General features: G+C 38.9%; 1 protein-coding gene across 2 annotated transcripts in view; it reads left to right on the top strand.

Annotated features, from left to right (window-relative positions):
• LOC121935044 (poly(rC)-binding protein 3-like) overlaps nt 1–20,231 on the top strand; it is a 230,046-nt gene that overhangs the window by 86,658 nt on the left and 123,157 nt on the right. For both annotated transcript variants that reach the window (XM_042476090.1, XM_042476091.1), the window contains one exon: nt 5,079–5,177. The gene's annotated coding sequence lies outside the window, so the exon portion shown is untranslated. The remainder of the gene's footprint in view (nt 1–5,078; nt 5,178–20,231) is intronic.

Genomic DNA, 20,231 nt, shown 5'->3' with positions numbered 1-20,231 from the left:
ATTGCACTATAATTGTGTAGCATGAATGCAACCTCTACTGAGGGAGACGTAGGCAGTATATAAATCTTACATATCATTACAGGAGCTGTGGTATCATTTGAATGTATACAACCAAAGACTATGAATCTGTAATTTGGGAAACGAAGGAAGTGAAGGGTAAAATGGTGTTTTGATCATTGCTGCCTTCTGTGTGCTAAGGCACTGCAAAAGAAAAATATATCCTGGAAGTGAACAGCTGACTGTGCATAGAGTGTCATTGGGAAAGGTTTGGATCCTTGGATAGTGAATTTCACTAACAGTATGAAAGATTTGGGAAAGGAGTGGGTTCCATTCTGAAAAGTACCAGCACCAGCTCCCCCACCAGCCGGGCTGGCACCGGATCGACCACAAGAGCCACAGGCCAGGAAGCTGGGCGTCAAATATGATGGGGACCCGCAGACCCTACCCTACTTTTTGTCGCAGGTAGCGGACCACATGGAGGAGTGGGGTCCCACGTTTCCCAATGAGGCAGCCAAAGTAAAATGTGTTGCCAGACACCTCAAGGGAGAGGCGGTGAATTATGAGAACATTGGAAAAATGCCAAATCAAAAGGAATGTACATTAAGTGATGTGTAAGAAGGAGGTAAAAGACCAGAGCTAAGTACTGAGCTACACATTAGGAGCAGGAAAATGTGTGAGAAAACACACTGGGAAATAGGTAAGGTAAAACTCTCATGCCCTCTAGTATGTCTTGTGAAATGCCTGTAACAGGAAGAGAATGGAAGACATAAAAAATACTGAGTATGCCTTTAACAGTAGGGATGGAAAGAGTATTTGTATAATATTTACATGGGGAATGAGAAAGGGTTTTCCACAAGATTTTAAAATAAATACATAGATACAAGAAAATAAGGTTCCATAATTTTCTTCATGATCTACTGTATTAATTTACCCTTTTTTTAAAAAAAATTAATATTAATACCTGCTGCTGGTTTTTTGTTGCCTACATGGTGTCCTAGGTCCTGTTTGCCTTCAAGTCATTTCCGACTTATCGTGATCCTAAGGCAAACCTATCATGGCGTTTTCTCAGCATTTCCCAGGTTTCTCTAACCTTTTGAAGAAAAAAAATTCTGATGTGTGGTCACTGGAACACTGCTCTGCTATCACTTCTGAATCACTTGGAAATGTTCTTACTTTCAAACCTTTTTAAGGTTTGGAAACTGGAAATAGTCAGATGGAGCGAGATCTAGTGAGCAGAGTGGATGGTCTATGCACTCAAACCCAGAGTCTTCAAAACACCCAACATCTTGCCAGCCCTATGAGTAGGTGCATTGTACCGCAAAAACAGGACACTCCCTCCCTTCAGTGCCTCCTGTAATTGACACAGCACATTAGAGTACTAATCTGCATTAACTGTTTGGTCCTTCTGAAGATAGGGCCCAAACAGACAAGCCAAAATAAAGCTGCTTCAGGTCACTTTGGAGGTGTGCTGTTTAAATTATGTATGCGTCCTAAGCGGCCGGAAGCTGTGCCAAAGCTAAGGTCTGGAGCACAGTTTTGATGCAGCTTCTAGCCTCTTAAGATACGTGTGTCATTTAAACAGCATACCTCCACAGTGACCAGAAGCAGCTTTATTTTGGCCTGTCTGTTTGGGCCCATAGTCGCCAAAACCTTTCTTATCCCAAAAAACTGTGGCCAAAACAGGACAGATAAATAAGTACTGACAGTGGAAAAAATCAGAAAAATATAAAAGTGAAGGATCTTGAAGCTTGAGACTTCAGTAGGTGAGCTGATGCCAGCCAGAAACATCAGGAATTTGGGATGCATAGAGACAGTCAGTCATCTGACTCAGCTCAGTAGTCTCCTAGGTTGCTTGAAAGAGCATTTACCCAGAAAAGGAGAATTCAATTTATAATGCAAACGGAGGAAGGATTCTCCATTGGAAAAGGAGTTTAAGCTAGTTCATAAGGCAAGCAGTTTGGGAAAGTCTGGCTAGAAAGAAAAAAAATAGCATTGATTGGTGGGATTTTTGATACAGCAGTAGTTGACCAGTATAAAAAATAATTTGATAAAATAATAACTGCAAAATACAATCATTAATAATTGTTAAAAAATTTCAGATATAAATTCAAGGTCATGCATTTTTTATATATTAAACCCACATGCCAATTTCCCACTCATTTTGTGGTAAAGTGACTGATTTGCTACAGGTATAATAAATGTATTTTGGATTTCATTTTGTCTTATGGTTTATTTTGCTTTTGTGTTTACTGAGTTGTATTATCTTTTACTTATATCACCTGAAACTAACAATGTAATCATAGAAAAGTATTTTGTCAATGAAGCAATATAACAGAGATTTAATTAATGTACTGCTTTTTGATCTTCAGTCTCCAGACCAATTTTCAACTTCTGAAATTAAATGAGAAACAGAGTTCTATATCAGATACGACAACAGTACCTTGTTAAAAGGATAATTGCATAATCAACAGAAAGAAAGAAATTATGCACTGCTGTGGATGTAATCTTTAGATAAACTATACCTTCTTGTTATATAGCAGTTCCCTATTTTATGGCATAGTGCTAGAGTGGCTTCATATTTTAACACATAAGATTTATGATGGATGAAAGTTGTCAAAGAATATTTGTATTTAGATGATAGAGTGGAGGGAATCCTTAATTCTGGATAATGCAAAACTAAGAGGGAAAGCTAAAACATTAAAACACATGAACAGAATTCAGAAGGACCTTGATAAACTACAAAAGTGGTCAGACATTAATAAAATGAAATTCAACAAAGACAAATGCAAAATTCTGCATTTAGGCAACAAAAACCAAATGCACAGGTATAAGATAGGAGATACTGTGCTCAGTAGCACATGTGAAAGGGACCTTGGGATTATTGTTGATTGTAAATTGAACATGGCACAGCAGTATGATATTGCAGCAAAGAAAGCAAATACTATTTCAGGCAGTATTAGTGAAACCATAATTTCCAAGTCAAGGGAAGTTCTAATCCCACTTTATTCTACTCTGATCTCAGCTCATCTGGAATATTGCATTCAGTTCTGGGAACCTCATTTTAAGAATATAGACAAGTTGAGTGGGACGTTTCAGAGAAGGGCAACAAGGATGAGACAAAAAACTTTGTGTTGCATCCAGGCATTTTTAAAACCTCTCCCCCCAACCATCTCGAAGGTTTATGTTTCTCCTGCAACTGCCCATCTCATTGGACAATTGCCGTCTCGTCACCTGTGATGTAGACTTTTATTTCTTGACAGTAAGAGCAGTTTATCAAGGGAACCAATTACCTAGAGGTCTTCCCTGAACATCTTCAAAAAGAGATTGGACAGCTACCAGCTTGGGATGCTCTAGCTGAAGATCCTGCAGTGAACAAGGGGATGAACTTGCTGGCCCGTGGGACATGAGACACGTTTGTAATTCTGTATAAAAGGGTATGATGACTGCTGGTGAGGAACCTCACCATAAAAAGATCTCATATAATCATTGAGTTGGAAGAGACCACATGGGTCATCCAGTCCAACCTCCTGTCATGCAGGAACTCTCAATCAAAGCACACTTGACAGATGGCCATCCAGCCTCTGTTTAAAGACCTCCAAGGAAGGAGACTCCACTACACTCCAAGGGAATGTGTTCCACTGTTGAACAGCCCTTACAGTCAGGCAGTTCCTTCTAATGAATTTTATTGTAATTGTAAGCTGCCTCAATCCTATGGGAGAGGCTGGATAGAAATAAAATTTTATTATGATTATGATTATATTGAGGTGGAATCTCTTTTCCTGTAGCTTGCATCCATTGCTCCAGGTCCTGTTCTCTGGAGCAGCAGAAAACAAGCTTGTTCCCTCCTCAATATGACATCCCTTCAAATATTTAAACAGGACTATCATATCACCCCTTAACCATCTCTTCTCAAGACTAAATATCCCCAGATCCCTAAGTCTTTCCTCATAAGGCATGGTTTCCAGACCCTTCACCATTATAGTTGCCCTCCTTTGCACAGGCTCCAATTTCTCAACATCCTTTTTAAACTGTGGTGCCCAGAACTGGACACAGTATTCCAGGTGGGGCCTGACCAAAGCAGAATAGAGTGGCACTATTACTTTCCTTGATCTAGACACTATCCTTCCACTGATGCAGCCTAAAATCGCATTGGCCTTTTTAGCTGCTGCATCACACTGTTGACTCATGTTCAACTTGTGGTCTACTTGGACTCCTAGATCCCTTTCACATGTAGTCATGTTACATCAGGTCTCCCCCATCCTATATCCTATACCTATGCATTTCATTTTTCTGCCCTAAGTACCTTACATTTCTCCATGTTGAAATTCATTTCTTTTAGCTTTGGCCTAGCTTTCTGGTCTATTCTTGTCATTTTGAATTCTGATCCTCTCCTCTGGGATATTAGCTACTCCTAATTTCGCAACATCTGTTAATTTATTAAGTATACCCCCAGTTCTTTCATCCAAGTAAATGACAAAGTTGTTGAATAGTAATGGGCCCAGTACAGAACCCTGTCGCACCCCCCTAGTCACTTCTCTCCAGGATGAAAAAGAACCATTGTTGTGCACCCTTTGGTAATTGGATCAACCAATTACAAACCCATGTAACAGTTATCTTGTCTAGTCCACATTTTACAAGGTTGTTTGCAGGAATGTCATAGGCCTTAGTGAAATCAAGATATGCTATATCCACAGCATCCCCTTCTTCTATCAAGCTGGTAATTTTATCAGAAAAAGAGATCAGATTTATCTGGCATGACTTATTCCTCTGAAACCCATGTTAACTAGTTTGTACAGTGCTTTCTAAAATCCAAACTAAGGACCAATTTACACCACACAAATATAGTGCTATTTTCTGTTTTAATTGCTCTGGCAACATCCTAGTTAATCCTGGGGCTTGTAGTCTGTTGGGCACTAGAGTTTATGGCTGAAAGCCCTTCCCTAAACTGCTTGTCCTAGGACTCCATGGGATGTTGCTGTGGCAGTTAAAGTGGAATATAGCACTATAATTGTGTAGTATGACTGGACCTTAGTGTTTTTTGGTCATTTTGAATAGCAGTTTCCTTTTTCTTCTTTCAGCTATATCCTCTACCTTTTCTACAAGGAACAGCACTGCAGTAACATTCAGCACAATGCTGATCGCTGAAGAATGATCTGAAGAAGTGGAGGTGTGGGCCGGTAAGTTACAGGTTTAAATTGTATTATTATTATTATTATTATTATTATTATATTATTATTATCCATCACAACACTGAAACCTGAGGCAGGAATACCTAGTTCAAATGCATGTGCTTTATCAGAAATCAAATGTCAGAATGAGAGCTTGCTTTTATTAATAGATATGCTTTAACAATTATGAATGTGAGGATGTTAATCTTTTTTGAAAAAAATAGGAAGCTACCTTTTTTTCATGTGAGTTTGTAATTTTTTTCAGATATGTTAATATACAAGAAATCTGTAGACATTATTTGCTCACAGGGGATTGTATACAATGTTTTATGGTACTTCTTGTAAAGTACTTCAGCTGACTATTGCTAGCTGCCAGAAAGAGACAATTATACTTGGTCTTCCCAAAATGGAAATGATAAGAAAAGTGGAGAATGATGAAAATAAAAGTAATCTTTGGATGCATTGAGATAGCCTCTAGAAAATGATCAAAAATATTTTGTTATCTATGCAAAGTTTACCTGACCTGGTGTTTCATTTCACATGCACATATTATTGGTTTTGAATAAAAGTTTTCTGAAAGATGTTGTTGAGCTGCTCCTCTTTTTTTGTGGTGTAGAAATGCATCCCTATTATTTCCATGTTATTTTCTGACCAAATTTTCTGTTATAGAAATAATACCCAGGAACAGATTTGCTTTATTAACTGAAGTATACTTGTAGTCTATATTTTTAATTAGTCCACAATAGGGTGCATTTTGCAGAGAGGCGGGATATAAATTATTATTATTATTATTATTATTATTATTATTATTAGGGTGGACTCAGTAAATCAGTGGGAACTTGAAAGATCAACATGTACTGAAATTCTTTTAATCCAATGGCTATACTGTATATACTCAACAATAAGTCAATCTCATGTATAAGTTGAGGTCAGGTTTGGGGGCCAAAATTATGGATTTTGCCATGACCCATAGATAGGTTGAGGGTAAAACTTGGAGGCTCCTTCTGTGTGTGCATATGGCAAGAGAGACTCTCACTGAGCCTTTTCTTCATCATTTCAGCTTTCATTTCAGCCAGACGTGGGGGCAGGAGGGGGACACTTAAACAAACAGCAATATCAGTCAATCACCCAGGACTCTTTCTGCTTGGCTTTTTCTTGCTAAACTCTTCTCTGCATGGTATGGGGAAATCTGAAAGAGCTGCTAACATGTTTTCATAGTGATCTGTAAATAAGTCAACCTGGGATTTAGAGTCGATTTTGGGGCATACATTTTTAGACTTATAGACATGTATATACGGTACTCTGAGACTAACAATAGGCTTTAGGTTTATACTGTATTTAGTTTAATAGACAAGTGCTTAGGAATGACAATGTCATAGGAAAGTGATGAATGGTTGAGCAAGGAGGTGGGAAATAATGCCTGTTGCACCATCCATGTAGTGAGTAACAGCAGTATAAATTATAAAGTTGCAGCTTAGAGAAAGCTTCAAATGGGGAAATAATTTTATTTACCTAAACTGGATTTTATTGTTCATCTATAAAGAGAAAATTATGTTAATATTTGAAAAATTCTATGATGTTGAATATTTTTGAAGGATGAAGTTCTATATATATCTCTGCCATCAGTGCATCTTTATGATTATTCTTTCCTATTCTGGTGTATGAACTGGTCTTTTCTATAGGTCTGTAATGAGCACTGCAGAATGGTTTATATGTTATTCTGTCCTCTTGGGAACTGGACAAGAATTTTCCAAAGTATGAGTCAGGAGGGGCTAGAGATCTCTAGCAAATGTAACCATTTCCTTACCAAATTTAAGTTTCTAGTATTCTTTGGTGGAATGTGTAAATGGTTATACAGTCAGCCCTCCTTATCCATGGGTTTGTTTTTTATCAATGTATTTAAGCATCCACGGCTTGAAAATATTCCAAAAAATTCCAAATAACAAACCTTGATTTTCCATTTTATATAAGGGACGTCATTTTACTATGCCATTGTATTTAATTGGACTTGAGCATCCACCGATTTTGTTATCCATAGAGTATTCCTAGAAGCAAACCCCAGTGGATAACAAGGACCCACTGTACTAGTATAAGATCAGTAAGGATGGGCAATGAAAAGCTATGGTTACTGTGCTGGAAATGTTATGGTTATTTCAGGTTATATTGCAGCCAGTATATTTCCATACTTCCACAGATGGTGATCCTTTGCAAATTTAGGCCCTTGTCTAATGCAAAGAAAAGCCTACCATTCCCTCACATTTCATTAAATGAAAGAAAGGACTGCATAAAGTCTGAGGCCAACAAGGCCCATCTCCAGGAAATAAGTCTAAGAATCCATGTTGGCTTCTATGGCTCCACCTCTCTCCACATGAACCCTCTGTTATAGTATCCCCAAATCAGCTACATTTGCAGGAGGCAAGACCCTGTGCTGGGATTCTGTAGTTCACCCTTGGCATGTGACTACTGGCATTGTAGCTCTTAGAGGAGAGCAGCAGCACTGAAGAAAAACCCTTGAAGTGGACAATGGCATCACTAGGGTTGGTGTCACCCCAGTGGTAACTCATGCTGTGACTCCCAGGCAGACAGCCACCCCACAGCTTCAGTGAGTAGGAGCTGCAGGTGGAGGGAGAGATCCAGTCTTAGTTGCCTTCCTCGACCCATGGAGCAAAGACAGGAGTAGAAGGGGGCCAGGGCCAGGGACCCCAGGGATCCCCTCCTGGCCCTGCAAAAGGCAGGTGAGAGTGATACAGAAGAGGAGGAGAGTGCTTCTGCTATTGCAGTACCTCCATCCAGCCTGATACCCCAACTGCCCCCTTAGCAAGCAGTGTCACTTGGGAGAGAGAATAGGAGGAAAGGGAGCGACAGATCATCATCATCTCAATCAGTTTATAGCCCACATTGTAGTAGGAGTAAGCAGGGAGGGGGCACTTGCCATCTGCCATCCTCCTTCTGACTACCTTGCCGCACTCCTCATCTGAGCCAAGTTGCCTGACACACTCCAGTTGCCCCCTTTGCCAGTCAGGATACCTGTGTCATCTGCCCACAGCAGCCACTGATTGGGGTAGGGAGCTGCTGCCACACTTGACAGCCCCTTTCAGATCTGGCAGTGCTGCTGGCCAAGCCATAGAATGAGAGTTGCCAGTGGTGGCGGCCATGGGGGCTGTACCTGCCAGCATCACCTCTCTCTCCTATCCAGATAGCACCTGGGATGGGGGTCTTGGACTGGATGATGAGTGACCACCTCACTGGCTGTTCACACACACACACCATTTGCATTCTGAACTTCCTGCACTCTCCTGATGACTTCCCTGCAAGTGGAGTTGCAATTGGACAGGCAAGACTACTCACAGCAGAGAGAGAGGAGTTGGAACAGAACAAGGCACACTTGTCTTGGCTAGCAAAAGTACATATGATGGGGGTGGGAAGGGAGGTGGGAAGAAAATAGACACTTATTATGTCTACCTGATACACTTACCTGAATCATTTCTCAGGCTCAGCCAGCAGATGCTTTTGAGGAAATCCTTTCTCTTGCAATGAGGTTTCATAGAGAGGGGAAGGTTGAAAAGCTATGCTCTATCTTTGCTGTTAGTAGAATTCATGGTTTTAGCTCAGCATTACAACGATCAGGCTGGATTCAGAAGGGAAGGAAGCGAACTTACTATTTTAATTTTCTTCAAGATCATTTGTTCTCGATATTCTGTAGGCTGCTTTGAGTCTCCCACTCATTTAATTTTGGGTCACAGAGACAGCTTTTCTGGAAGCTACTTCAGAATACATTTTTTTTTCTTTTGTAACTAGAGAGAAATAGAACTTCTTTGTTTTTTGAAGACCACAGTAAGTTATTTGCACAGTTCACACTGTATTCCATTATATTCTTGAATTATTTGATTCTCCTATTTCTTTGGGATTTTCCATTAACTGAGAAGCCCTTTACTACACTCTGTGTAACTAAGGGGATAGTTTTTAACCATTTTATATGGGAAAAGATAATGCATTATTTATTTATTCATTTATTTATTTATTTTATTAGGCACAGTACATTCGCTATGAGAGGCCTTGTGAGTGTTTTCAGACTCAGCAGTTATTCTTTAGACTCCATCTACATAAGATGTTCAGAACTGCATGCACACATGTTCATTTTTGGTCTGAAAACAGTCTGCTCCTGGCAAAATGTCTTGCAGTCTCCAAGAGCTTGCTGTACTCAGGGAACAAAGGTTAGTTTTTGGGGAGCAGCTATAATGAGTACAGTAGGCCCTTCTTATGCACAGATTTTTTATACACGGATTCAAGCATACATGGTTTGAAAATGTTCATAAGAAGTATAAATATCAAATTTTCTATTTTTTATAAGGGACACCATTTTGCTATGTCATTATATTTAATGGAACTTGAGCATACTCGGATTTTGTTATACATGTGGGATCTTGGAACCAAACCCCAGCGTATAACAAGGGTCCACTGGGAATCCCCCAGTTTCAGTGTAGGTATTAAGGAATGCTTGGGCACCTCTTTATCTGAGGGATGAAAGTGCATTTTTGTGCCCTTGTTACCTCCCAAAGTACCACATTCCTGAAACATGATTACAAGTCACACAATATCTCCAAGCTTTGTTCTCAGGTTACCTGGTGGAGAAAGAGAAGCACTCTCATGTAGGGAGCAGCATGGAGTAGAGGCCATTAGTCTCATCAGGCACCTGAATCTGATGGTCTTGAACAGGGAAACAGCTGTTTATCCAACACTAGGGATTGGTGAGAATTTTGATTCAGTTCATTAGTAAATAAGTATATAAGTAATTTAGTAAATTAGTAAATTTAGTAAATATGCAAATCAGTAAATAAGAATTTACAAGAGCTCACATATTTTCTCATTGGTAGACTGGAAAGAGCTTGAGTCTTTGAAAAACAAAAGGCTGATGAAACTGAAAATGATATATTTGTCCATTCAGACACAGGGCTTTGAACCCCTATTAAAATTAAATCCTTGTGCATTCAGTCATTAGTACTGAACTAGAATTGCTACCTATACATTCAATAATACTAGACAAGATCCTCAAGTGTACAGTCTTGTCAAGTTCCTTCATAGCAACCCTTCCATGTCCTACTCTTCTGATTTCTTGTCTGTAGTCTCCATTTTGATTAATGATCTAGGAATTTCCCCCCTATCTGAATGTCTTCATTATTTAATTTATTATGTAAGTCATCTCTTAAGAACCAATGCAGTGTAGTTGTTTGAGCATTGGATTATGACTCTGGAGACCAGGGTTTGAATCCCTGTTTCGCCATGAAAACCTGCTGGGTGACCTTGGGCAAGTCACATTCTCTTCTCTTCAGAGGAACACAAATGCAAAAAACCCTCTGAACAAATCCTACCTGAGAAAACCCCATGATAGATTTGGTTTAGAGTCACCAAGTCAGAGATGACTTGAAGACACACACACACACAACCAGCAACAACAACAGTCATTATTTTTGTTTTCTTAATGTTCAGTTGTAAACTTGCCTTTGTACTTTCTTTTCTGACTTTCATCAGTAGTAGTTCAAAGTCTTTACTATTTTCTTGTAATAGTATGGTGTCGTGTACATATCTTAAATTGTTGAAGTCCCTTTCTCTACTTTTCATGCCTCCTTCTTCAGAGTCTGATCCAGCTTTGCATATGATACATTCAGCACACAAAATAAGCAGATAAACTGATAAAATGCCCTCTTGCGAATTGGAAACCACACTGTTTCTCTATATTTTGTCTTCCTTAGCCTCTTGTCCTGAAAAACACACCAAGGCCTGTTACAGACTGCCAAAATAAAGCTGCTTTGAGTCTCTTTGGAGGCATACTATTTAAATGATGTGTGCATGCAAAGAATCTAGAAGCTGCACCAAAGCAGCACTCCAGTGGTTAGGAATGGAGTGTGGCTTTGGCGCGACCTCCGGACTCTTAGGACCCATGCATCATTTAAATAGCATACCTCCAAAGAGACCTGAAGCAGCTTTATTTTGGCAGTCTTTAACAGGCCCAAGTTCTGTATAATGCATTAGTTTATGTGGATGTTACGTATTATGTACACGTTACATGTTAGGATAATCAAATGTTGTGACACACCAATTTCTTTAAAAGCAATTGATAGTTTTTCATGATCTACACAATCAAAGGCTTTTTATCCTGGTTAACAAGGAATATGTTAAGCACTTTCATTTCTAATGTTCTATTGCAGAACTGTGTTAGTATTGTTAAGAGGCACCCAGCCACAAACCACTTCAGCACAACAGCCTAAAAAATTTCAATCCATCAAAACCTTTTAGTATTACATAGCAATTTTTTTTTAAAAGAGGGAAATGAAGAATGATGTTTGAATAAATCTTCCCTGGAAATTTGATTGGTATTCCAGCGTGAGATTATTGGTACTCAGCAAGCAAATTCTAAGACCCACTTAAACTTGCTATATTAATTTAATTCCCATGTTGCCGTTAGCAAAATTTATTTAATACCACAGTGTGAGATAATGCACAGGGGGCAACATTTGTCAGGTGAAACCTTACCCGTGGATAATAACTACTTGAATCCTTAATGTTTTATAGATTTTGGCTGACTCTGAAAAGCTCACCAAGATCTGTATAATGCATTAGTTTATGTGGATGTAGAATTATTTCAACAGCATCCCAGCATTTTCTAAACTCAGCAACTAGAGATTTAAAATGCTTAATTTGGCTTCACAATGAAGCTGTTCTGCTTGGGACTGAAAAATACAGGGATAAAAAATCAGGACAGCACAAATGTCACTGTTCCTCATCCAGTCCTATCTTTTAAAAGCTTGTTCCGGCCATTCCTCTAAAATCATTTTCTTAAGGAATGATATGCAATTCAGGTCAAGCCATACAAGAGATACATCTGCAAACTGGGTGCTACTGCATGTCCTTTTACAGTTGTTTAAACCAAGTAGAGGTTACCTGTGTATCAGTAATGGCCATTTAGTGAAGTATACTTAGGTAAGCAGAAATGCAACAAAAGAGCTGATTCTACAGAAATACCCATGTGAAATTGGGAGAGATTTGTCTTTCCAAAAAATCTTTCTAGAAAGGAAAAGGGGAGAGGGGGAAAGGCAAATGAAAAGAAACTTAAATCAGCTTTAAAACAGTTTCACCAGAAGTTGGGCCTTTTTTATTTTGGTTTTTTTGTTTCTGCAGGATTTCCATCAACCTATGTTATTATAAAACCTTGCATAACTGTAGAATAGGGCAAGATCAAGGCTCTTCTGTGAAAGGAGTGGAATAACTGCTTTTTGTGTGTTAGAAAAGCAGGATTTAAGAAACAATGGACAAGGCCTGTTACAGTCTGCCAAAATAAAGCTGCTTTGGGTCTCTTTGGAGGTATGCTATTTAAATGATGCATGGGTCCTATGAGTCTGGAGGTCGTGCCAAAGCCACACTCCATTCCTAAGCACTGGAGTGCAGCTTTGGTGCAGCTTCCAGATTCTTCGGATGCATGCATCATTTAAACAGTATACCTCCAAAGAGACCTGAAGCAGCTTTATTTTGACAGTCTGTAACAGGCCCAAGAGTACTTCTAATGATGAGACATTTATGTGTTTGTTTCCTGAGCAAATTAATCTTTTATGTACTAGAAAGGTCACTGAATGGCCATTGGAAGACATTAGATCCATCTAATGTCCATGGGAATTTACTGGAAATTTTTTAGGAACTATTTCCAGATCAAATAGTTGCTTCCACACTGGTCTTTAGGACAAGCTCCAGCACAGCATGCAAAGGGGTATTGTAACACCTTTGTGACTAACTGTGGAACACCCGTTTTTGGATGCTCTTCAATTAGTTAAAAACAATTGGGATGCAGTCAACCAAAAGTGACTAGAAGTCTACAAGCTTCCCTTTCTCACCTTCTCCAAATGTGCATGACTTATTCAGGCTTCCCAGATTTTCTGTGATCAGTTACATACATAAGAACATCCCTCAAACTTTCCACTCAGATGGCTTATCCTTCCAAATGCCCATAGGCAGATTGGAAGAGTAACCAGTAAACCATAACTAAATATCTGCAATTAGGGTTTTTTTTTCCACCAGTAACAAAATTACTTTCTAATGGTTAGCAGCAGTTTTCCAACAAGTGTATATTAACCTTGAAATTTGGTCATTTTCTCTTGCTACTGTTCACCTTCCGGGATCCATTCACAAGATGTTGATAGAACAAACTTAATCCTATAACCAAAATTGATTCTTTTACTCAGTTTTGAAGGCGTATTATTGGGACGCTCTACTTATCTCTCCCCTCCAGATGCCACTATTCTGCTGACACATGAACAAGCTGTTTCCAGAATGTTCTTTAACATGAACTACCAAAAGATAATGGAGAGTTCCTCTCCACTCCTCAGCATATTTCATCTTGGCCTAGCTTAGTTCTCTTTGAGATACATCTCTTAATTTTACTGCCAATAAATTCTGGTTAAAAATCTTAAGCCAAAGGTGAACTGACACATGATCCACAGGTTTTTCTCAACCCTTAGGCCATCACCACAGCCTGAAAATGCATTTTTGCATGTGCATGTTTAAAACTGGAATCAAAATCTGTCTTTCTGTTCACTTGAAGACTGCAGGTCTCCTTTCCCTATATATATGTGAAGAGCTTAGTGACTACACTATATTTATTGAATGGTTTTAAAATTGTGCTTCAGTATAGTAAACCCAGCAATACCTCAACATTGTGCCCTAATTAATTTAGAGCTGTTGCCGGGGGGGGGGGGTTGTTGGTTTTTGTTTGTTGTGGGTTGATTTTTGCACACAAACATTGGAATATGTTGCATGGAAGTAGCTGTCATGAATTTTCTTCTATATCACAACCACTTTGAAAGATTCTTCACTCAGCACACAGCTCCTGTTCAACAAACTCTCAAAGGAGCAAATCTGATGGTGTCACAAAGAGTAGTCTATTTTTAACAAACCATTGAATGTGCATGAATTATTTATTCATATGTCAGACTGTTGCTGGTATTATAATCTCCTTGCCATACTGAAGCAGCTTGAATGGTGTAGTTCAGCTTCTTAGAAAATAATGTGCATCAAGAGAGAAACTCTTCATATCTGGAAGGTTATTTTTTACTGATTAGTGTTTTTTTGCTATTGTACTATGAAATTATCACAAACCATGACTTTAGTCAGATTTCATAACAGTACTATTTAGGCCCTGAAGAGATGTAAAGGACATTCAAGCCAGCAGAAATTGCTCTTATGAACATATGAACAGGTCAGTCATTTTCAGATTAATTGACATTCACAAGAATTTTTAAAGCTTTAAACAAGAAAGGTCTGTTTCTGAACCCAATTAAAAGTCAAAGATATAGCCATGTTAGTCTGTAGAATCAGCATGTAGAGAGATCTTGTAGCACCTTTGAGACTAACAGAAAGAAAGAAGTTGGCAGCATGAGCTTTCGCTGACTTTACGTTCTGAAAAAGTAGACTGAAGTCTACGAAAGCTCATGCTGCCAACTTCTTTCTTTCAGTTAGTCTCAAAGGTGCTACAAGACCTATCTACATACCAATTAAAAGTGTTGGTCATGGCTTAGGGCCAGGCTATCTGATAGACTTTATCTCCCCACATGAGCATTCCTGGATCCTGAGATTCTCAGGAGAGGGTCTTCTCTTTCAGTCTCATCGCTTTCACAGGTATATCTGGAGTGGATGCAAGATAGGGCCTCTTTGCTAGCAGCCCCTAGACTCTGCTAGGGAGGCTAGAATATTCTCACAGGCTTTTGAGAACTGAATATTTTAAAAGAAAGAGCATTGATGTGCTGACAGGAAAAGAGTGCTCAGTTATTTTAACTGCACTGTTTTAAAATTGTTTGTATTATTTTTAACTGTCTGTTTTGAATTGTTATTAATGAAATTGATAGTTCACTTCTATTTTAATGTCAACCCCTCATATGTTTAGCAATATTATATTTGTTTTAATTTGGAAACCTTTCTTGAGTCCCTTTTTTTAGAGGAGACGGAAGAATATAAATAAAGATGGGAGGAGGAGGAGAAGCAGCGGGAAATATAACTGGTTCAGAGCAAAGGTAATGCTGCCCTATTTACTACTATGCTCATATTCTCATGCAGTTCCCCAGGCATTCTGCCTTCCATTCAGTTTTGCATAGCTTTTGCGTAGCATTATGTCTGTAAAAAGCTGTCAGGTCTCAGGGCACATAGGTGGTGTGCAGATGCATTTGAGCGTACCATACCATTTGAAGCAAAACAGAGAGTGGAGCTGAGCACTAGCAGCATGACCCATGAACCTTCATGTTCCATGATCCCTGGCTGCTCATGCTGCCAACTTCGTTCTAGATCCATGATCTAAGAACTGCATTGCCTAGAAAAAAAATCTCTGGGGCTGGCACTGAACTTTTCACAAGACACAGCAGTCATGTAGGGAGAACCCTTAATGTGCCATATGAGCTCTCATCTCATGTGAGATGTGAGACCTAGTGGGAATGCCAACAACATTTCCAGCTGCTGAGTATTTTCTGGTGGGAAGGAGCATAAAACAAACAAAACATTAAAGATCCCCCTGTGTTTAGATTGCCATATTATTGGGTTAGCCAGGTTGTACCCCAATTTCGGCCCTATTTACTATTTACTTTGCCCTTGCTGGTGCCTGTTTCCCAGCTGGCCAGAAAAAGTACTGATCTCTTCCCTCCTAACATTCGCCTGCCCCAGTTCTGTAACATTACAAGGCCACTCCAGTTTTGATATAATATTCAGTAATATAATTATAATGTAATGTAATATTAATTATATTAATTATACTTTGACCTCTGTTTAGGCTGGAGTACAGACAATAAAACAGCTTTGGGGAACTGGGACAAAATTGCAACTGTACAGAAGAACTGTACAGACTATGTTTGTCTCTTCCCATCAGTCCCTTCTTTTTTTGAGTTGTAACTTGTCCTTACATTTTAACAAAATCTTTGGTTTTAGTAAGGACATTTTATAGTCATTTTGTCAAGAACCATTGTAAGACCCTTCAGTGTTATTTTTTTCAAAATACAGATATTGTGCCTATTGGACACTTACCAGAATTTTGTCTAGCTTAAATGTCTCAGTCAGTAGGATTTAAAAGGGCATATCTCATGGACAATAATTGCACCAGAAAATTAATTGCACTGGCAAGGAGATTTGTCTGATATTCAACATCAAGCCAAACACATGCTTAAAATCATTAGTGATTTTGATCTTAAAACCTATCTGGTGTGTTTAGGTTCTAGAGCTGAGAATTGAAACCTGGTCTTCAGAGTTGTAGTTCAACACTCAAACCACTACTAAAACATAAAATTAATACAAGAATTACAACACTAAAGCACAAGACAACACCCAGGAAAGATGATACAACCCCCACCCAGATAAAGTTCAGTAACATGCAGGATAAGCTTTCAGTGGCCCAACTAAAAAAAAACAAGAGGAAGGCCACCTTAGCCTCCTCAGTAAAGAATATTCATCCCCATCATCATTTGTAACTCTCCAAAAAATAAGACGTTTTTGACATGTGTCCTGTCTGTATTGTACTCTAACAATATGCTTTCTAAATTCAAGTATAATGTTATGTCAAAACCTAAAGATTCTTGAGTAGCCAAGGGATACAGACTTGCACACTTGCCCATGGATTTAAGCAACTAAATGGTAGCACAACCAACCAGCTGACATCAATTTTCTAGTTTACTCTATGGGATTAATACCTAAGTGCATTTTGAGTGCAGTGAGGAAGGGATATTTTACACAGGAAAAACACATCCAGTATGAAATTAGACATTAGTTCTAATGCTTTTATTTGTTGGAGGCCAAAAATTCCAAGGCCATTGATGGGGCAAATGCTAGTGAAACTAATGTACCATTTTATTTTACATTTTGAAACTAAGATCAGTCATGAATACACACGCCAATCTGCTCCATATAAAACATACAGAGAAGAAGAAAAAACTTAAGAAATATGACTGAAGTTTCTTGTTAAGCCAGCAATCTTATACTCAGTTTCCTTTAAATAACCTCCAGTGAATTCCGTTTTGCCTGAGGTTTTACATGAGTTGGCAAAGTATGGGAGGAGCTGGGGAGGACTCTCCCATGTGGCTTGGCCTCATTCTGCTGACAGCCAGTAATAGTGGTATCATATAGCTGAATCATAGGCAGCAAAAAGCTTACTATGGTATACTGTGCCACATGGATGCTCACTAATGCATGGTGGATGGGTTATGTGTGTACTAGCTGTTAAGAAAGATACAGTTAGAATTAATGCATGTTTGTTTTGCTGTTCCACTAATTAGTTATGGGTGGGGTGGCTGAGAAGAGGTAGGGAGGAAGAAGAGGATGACTATGATGGTTTTGAAGATGGTTTTATTCCTTTTCCTCCAGCTAACCGATTAAGGCTTATAGTTAGCAAAGATTCAATAGACATTGATATTTCTTCCAGGAGAAGAGAAGAAAAGTCTTTCAGGCTCAATGCATAAGCTTATAGGTCTTAAACTCAATAGGATATCCATTAACAACAAGAATTCCAGTTATTCCTCAACTGATGAACTTTCTGAAAATGTTAGTGGAAGCACTTCTTTATTTTTTATTCACGTATATCAACATAATATTGTAGATACTGTACAGCACACTGACTGCTTAAGTCACTAGTGCAGATTTTTGTTGTACTTTTTACCCACTCCAGTGTACAGAACAACATGCAAACATAACAGAAGATGAAGCAAAGAAATTGAATAAAATTGAATAAAAAGATCTAGGATGTTGTTTGTTCTTGCCTAATAATATGTCTTTGTCAGGACATGCAAAGCACTCAACATAAAAAGTGGTCAAGTGGTGAGTAAAAGGGAAGGTGAAAGTGCCCTTACCACCATTGTCTCCTGCCACAAGTTTTATGAAATGTCATCTTTTTAAGTTCTAGCTCAATGTGAGGTCAGTGGAGAGGAGGAGATATTGACAGAGAGAGATTAGGAAAGACCACAGAGATGGCAGAGGCCGGTAAGAGGTGAGCTTCAAAGTAGGGCAAGGCTTTCCAAATGTGTGAGTCAAAAGAAAGGTTGAACAGACTGTGGCATCATCCTAATGGTAAAACATGGAAGAATTTTAAAAATAAAGGGGAGATTAGTATTGTACCGAAACCCTATAGGGCGGGCAAATAGCTTCTGAGCAGATGGCAGGGTGTTCAGAAAATCCTACTACATTCCTAAGGAAGGGCAGATTATGGAATCTTAAATAAAGAGGCTTTGTAAGGCTAAGGTCCTTTATTGCCGCAGACTCCTGCAGAGTGGGCAGGCAGAATTTGAGCAGATGGGATGATAGTGAAAAATCCTACCACATCCTACCATGTGGGAGATTGGATTATTACTGTATGACCCATGCTGGTCTCCTCTCGCTTAAAGCTTTTGATTCGAAGCAGCAGTGGGAGATTCTGTGAACCTGTAGTTGTATAAGTTGTGTACTCTCGTCCTCTTAATACAAATAATGCTGGTGCCAGTGTGTGTCAGAGTGTCAGTGGTTTAAGTGTTGGCTTGTAGGAGGTCAGCCAGGAGCAGAGAGAAGTCTGACAGAAAGAGATTAGAGATGACTGTGAGGAAAAACAGAGACAAGCTGAAAGTCTAGTATAGTCAATCATAGCATTATTTTGCTGTGTTTGATACCATTTTCATGCATTTGCTGTTAGCTACTCTCAAATCAAGAGCATTATATTTTGTTTTAGAAAAGGAACTTTTTTTTCTTTTTTCTGTCATTCCTTCCCTCCATTCCTCTCTTTTCATCTCGCTCACACAAGAACTCCTCCCATATCTTCTTCACACAGATACACTCTTAACTAGGCCATATCCTCTTCCACTATAAAGGTGATGGAGTTGGAGGCTGGAGCCAAGGGCTCATCAGAGGTGAACCCAAGAATGTCATCTGCTACCTCTTGTACTACTAGTAGTACTAGTGCCAGTTAAAATATATTGCTGCTGCATGGATACTAGTGGATACCATAGTTTGATGGAATGGCAAATAGAGATGATACAGGATGGGGCATGCTTGAGATCAAGTCACCTGAGATGCAAAAGGCCATTCTGCCAGTGCTACAATGTTTCACTTACCAAAAGCCTTTAAACTGTTTTTTAAAAACATATGTTTTTAGCTTCTTTAGTGGGCTCTGTTCATTGAAGATTGTTGAATGATTTAGTTATTAGAATTCTCAGCTGTCATATACTATTTTTATAAGAGATTATCACACTTATATGTATTAGCTTGCTTTAAGGCCTATTGAATTAGTATCACAGCCCTGCTGTACTCAGCTTGAGCATTGTACTGTATATTCCTTAAGGAGGCCCCAAAAGCCATTTGGTAAAACGTAGAAATACTGCATGATACTATCACTATAAACTGATGTGCAGCTTCTGTTGGGCTGTACCAGCCTTATTGCTGACAAAGACTCTTGTCCCTTCTTCTTGTGTCTTGAATGGATGGCCTATGCCTGAGTGCACAGTATAATCATGGCATTTGATGTTTGAAACGCATCAACCCACACTGATGTACATAACAACATGCAAACCTAATAGAAGCTGAAGCAAAGAAATGGGATAAAAAGGTAGATCTAGGATGTTGTTTCCTCCTGCCTAACAGTATCTCTTTGCAGGACATGCAAAGCACACAGCACAGAAGGGGGAGCAAGAGTAAAGAAGCAAAGAGATGAAATTGTAGAAACTGGAAGAAGAAAATGTAATCAGGAAGGGAAGTAGCAGAGAAAATTAAAGTAAGGGGGTGAACTAAGAAGGAAATAAAGGATTAAAGCCAGTGAACAGAACACCACCTTCCTACCCTAAATACTATCCAAAGTAAGCTCTTCAACTTAAGGCACTATATTTCGTTTTATATTTCTTTTTAACTGGAATTAGGGATTAGGAAAGAAGGCTAGAAAGCTGAATATTGGCAGGGTGAAAAATGGGGAAATATGGCATACAATAAATGGGGAACTGCAAAATAAACTCCAATAAACTTCCAAAATGCCCCTGCTTGGTAAAGTAGAAGAACAGAAGAGGATGATGATAAAAGATTCACATCCCTGTT

The sequence above is a fragment of the Sceloporus undulatus genome, chromosome 6 (genome assembly GCF_019175285.1).
Source record: "Sceloporus undulatus isolate JIND9_A2432 ecotype Alabama chromosome 6, SceUnd_v1.1, whole genome shotgun sequence".
NCBI classification, from domain to species: Eukaryota; Metazoa; Chordata; class Lepidosauria; order Squamata; family Phrynosomatidae; genus Sceloporus; species Sceloporus undulatus.
This window is presented reverse-complemented; position numbering and strand designations above follow the sequence as displayed.